Source organism: Vigna unguiculata, chromosome 1, assembly GCF_037176805.1.
Source record: "Vigna unguiculata cultivar grain cowpea cultivar isolate G323 ecotype 2 chromosome 1, ASM3717680v1, whole genome shotgun sequence".
Taxonomy (NCBI): domain Eukaryota; kingdom Viridiplantae; phylum Streptophyta; class Magnoliopsida; order Fabales; family Fabaceae; genus Vigna; species Vigna unguiculata.
The window spans coordinates 26,923,765-26,927,403 of record NC_140792.1 but is presented as its reverse complement, the minus strand read 5'-3'; the positions used below and the strand labels follow the sequence as shown (position 1 = coordinate 26,927,403).

The 3,639-nt window shown below is 32.2% G+C and overlaps 1 non-coding gene across 1 annotated transcript; it reads left to right on the top strand.

Moving 5' to 3' along the window:
- Positions 1–2,321: 2,321 nt before the first annotated feature.
- Positions 2,322–2,393, top strand: TRNAE-UUC (transfer RNA glutamic acid (anticodon UUC)). Its single transcript has one exon. It is a non-coding gene; the product is annotated as a tRNA-Glu (tRNA).
- The last annotated feature ends 1,246 nt before the right edge of the window (positions 2,394–3,639 follow it).

Sequence of the window (3,639 nt, the reverse complement as noted above, 5' to 3'; positions counted from 1 at the left end):
TCTTGAATTTCTTGAAAGGATCAACCAAGCTTTTAATTCTATCATCAATGCTGATGTAGGTTATTTTCTCATCTTCACTACTATCCTTTATTGTCTGCACAAGGATTTGGTCCAAATGCTCCATATTTGGATCCATATTGATTTCCACATTTTGCTGAACAATTGGTTCAACATCAGGGTTTACAATAAGTGGTTATGTATGGTTTATCTGTGCCTGAACAGGTTGTTGGGGTGGTTCCTTTTCTACATCAACCTTTGTGTGAAGCTGCTACCTCTTCCATTGTTGGATCACTAATGTCATGGTTGAAGAACTGTACATTTATTTACAACATAATCAATAATGTGTTTGGACATGACACAATATAATGAATAAGGTATTAAATATCAGACCTTAACAATATTCCTTAGAGTGATGTTTAAGTACAACTTATCTGCCTTAGAATTGAATATAAACACTTGTTTCAGTAAAATTACAACCCCAATACCAATCAGTAGACCACATTTAGGATGTGAAACTGCTTTATTGTGAACGTTAGCCTGGATAGTGTGCTTTGAGTCCTGATAAAAGAGTTCACCACCATTATAATGTTTGTTTACCACTTTGTGTGAGACAAAATTTAGGAAATTAAGAACACAATACAACTTTAAAAACCTTAACAGTGAGAAACAGATCCCCCAACCCATTTCCTTTATACTCCTTCACAACACATGCCACAAAGGGTAATTTGTCAAACAACTTTTTCGTGTACATGGGAGTAACATTTTTTATGTCACCCCTTCCACCAAACCTGCATTTTGGCATTATTTAGTCCACTCATATTTTATTACTCATGAAGCTTATAACCAGGTTCATAGTATATATGTATAACAGAGTGTTTGAATCACAAATTACCGTGGTGTTTGATGAACATGGTCGCCCATTTCAAGCATTTGATTCAAAGTCACGAGCAAAAGTTGCAACATCAATGTGCTCCATAAACTGTTGCGTGGACTGTTGTCTTCCTGCCTCACGGTTCATGATCACAACTTGATAATTTCTTGCTGGACCAGAGATCAAAGACGTGCTTCCACTGCACCGTTGCATGAAGCTCTGCAACTCCGCTTCGTCTAAGTCTAGAGACTCCCATTGTTCCATTTTCTCTGATGCAATATCACCCAATGACACAACGTTCAAATTGGAGCTAAAGAAATTCCCTTAAGTCTGTGTGATGCAGAGTTCTTGACGAAAATACCCTTCCAAAGTGGTTATTTAAGTGACGTGACATTTTCCCACTCTAAAGACTGTCCTGTTGCACTTCTTCTGTGACTTTTTAAACAAGCCACAACATTTAATTGCATTCATTGCAATGAAGGGCATTGTCTGAAATTTCAGCTTACAATAAATTAGAAAAGCAAAAACACCATTAAAGCCACTAAAAGCATATTGAAGCTGATATTAATGTTGAGCGAGTAACAGGGTGAAGGAAGTTCCAATTCGCATTTATGATATCATAAATACAAAATCATAAATTCACTGAACTTAAGGCCAACAAGTATCATAGTATCCGTACCCGTGGATACCCGTACCCACTATACACTAATTTAAATTAAAAAAAATAAAAAAAATGATTAAAATATTAACATATTGATTTTGAATGAGTTATTTTTTTATCAATTAGTTTAAAAATAATAATTTATTTGTAAACTATCATTTAACATTATATAAATGGATTATTTGGACTTTGTTTAAAATTTATGAATGTTATGTATTTTATTTTATTTGAATTTACGATTAAACTATGTTGTTAAATTTTTATTTTTATTTTTTTGTAAATACCCGCGGGTACCCGTATATATCCATGGATATTAAAATATTATGCGGGTACCCGCATAACGGATACCCGACAGATATGGGTACGAGTACGAGACAAATATTTATCCAGCGGGTAGGATACGGGGGAGGTACTACTCGCACCCTACCCGTCCTGTTGACATCCCTAATTAAAACCATGGATTAAAGTCTTTCTAAAAGAATATATAAATAAAAATACAATAAATTTTTAATAAATAAAAATTATCCTATGTACAAATTAAAAATGCATAAAATATTTTTTAAACATTTTAATTTATATAAATTAATTTTAGGATTTGTAGAATTGGGTTGAACTTAAACTCTATTTGTTAATATAGTATTAAAATGTTGAAGATTTTCTAAAAGAATATATAAATAAAAATAGAATAACTTTTTAATAAATCAAAAATTATGCTATGTACAAAAGTTAATTTCTAAAACAATTATGAACGGGAAACAAAAATGTTAATCGAATTTTTATAAATAAGAATCCATTGTCGTCTAGCGGTTAGGATATTTGGCTTTCACTTAGGAGACCCGGGTTCGATTCCCGGCAATGGAAAATTTTAACATTTTTAATTTATATCAATTTAATGTATTCATCTAAGGTAAATATTATATTTCGATATTATATTTCGTCTCTCATAAAAATTAGGAAGTCGACATCCTTTAACTACATTTTCGGAAGTGCTCATTATTATTTCTTTTTAGAAGTCCACTTCTGTGACTGGGAGGAACCAAAAGTCTACTTTCGGGGAAGTCATTAACCAGAAGTCGACTCTTATAAGTGTGGGAATTTTTTTTTTGTTCAATCTTGTCAGTTATTGTTGTTGTTGAAGCCACTTTTGTGGAAACTCGTCTTCATCTTTGAACCCCTCTTATTCAAAGTTGATTAAACCCTATTTGTGGCCTATGTGTCGTAAGTTTTGAAATCCCTAAACTTAATATAAATATCTTGTATTGGCATAAGTTTGTGGTTTTCGTCTTTGGGGTGGAATCTAATTGGGTCGGTTCTTCGTAAGGTCGTTGGTGGTAAGTTATATTTATCTTTGCATATTGGTTGTGATTTTTTGTTCTGTAAAAGACAAGGAGGAAGATGTGGTTTTTCTTTGAAATGTGGATGGTTGAAGTCAGGGTTAACTCTCTGTCTTGATGAAGGAAAAGAATCCCCTGTTATTAGTATGTGCTTACTTAAGAGTTAATATCTGCCTACCCATGTTATATGATTTGCACATCAGATATTCATGTTACTTATAGTTTATCAGGGATGATTCTATTGGTTGGCTTATGCAGTAAACTGTAAACTCATGGTATATGATTTGCACATTAGTTACCCCTTCTAGTTATAGTTGAGGAGGGATGATTTCATTATGTGCATACTCTTCACTTCATAACTATGAACCTATGGGATATGATTTGTACATTACATATCAATGTTACTTATACTTGTATTCCAAAGATCATTTCTTAAATTGTACAATAAAATGATTTCCCTAAAAATTAAACACGATGAAACAATATTTAATATGTTACATTGGATATAATGATAATTTCCAAAGATCATATATGTTACATTGAAACACGATGTTATTCTTGTTGATTAATGAAATTGTGGGTTTCTATAAGTTTTCTTTGTTTCATGTTAACTGAATGGGGTGTTGCTTGACTTACTAGCTTTGCATTAAATATTTTGATGCCAATTTCTTGTCTCAATTTTTTTATCAGATGGTATTAACTTTTTGTTGAAATATATATAATTTTCTCGCCGACTTCCTAAATGAAGTTTACCCTTTAAGAATATGCTCTGA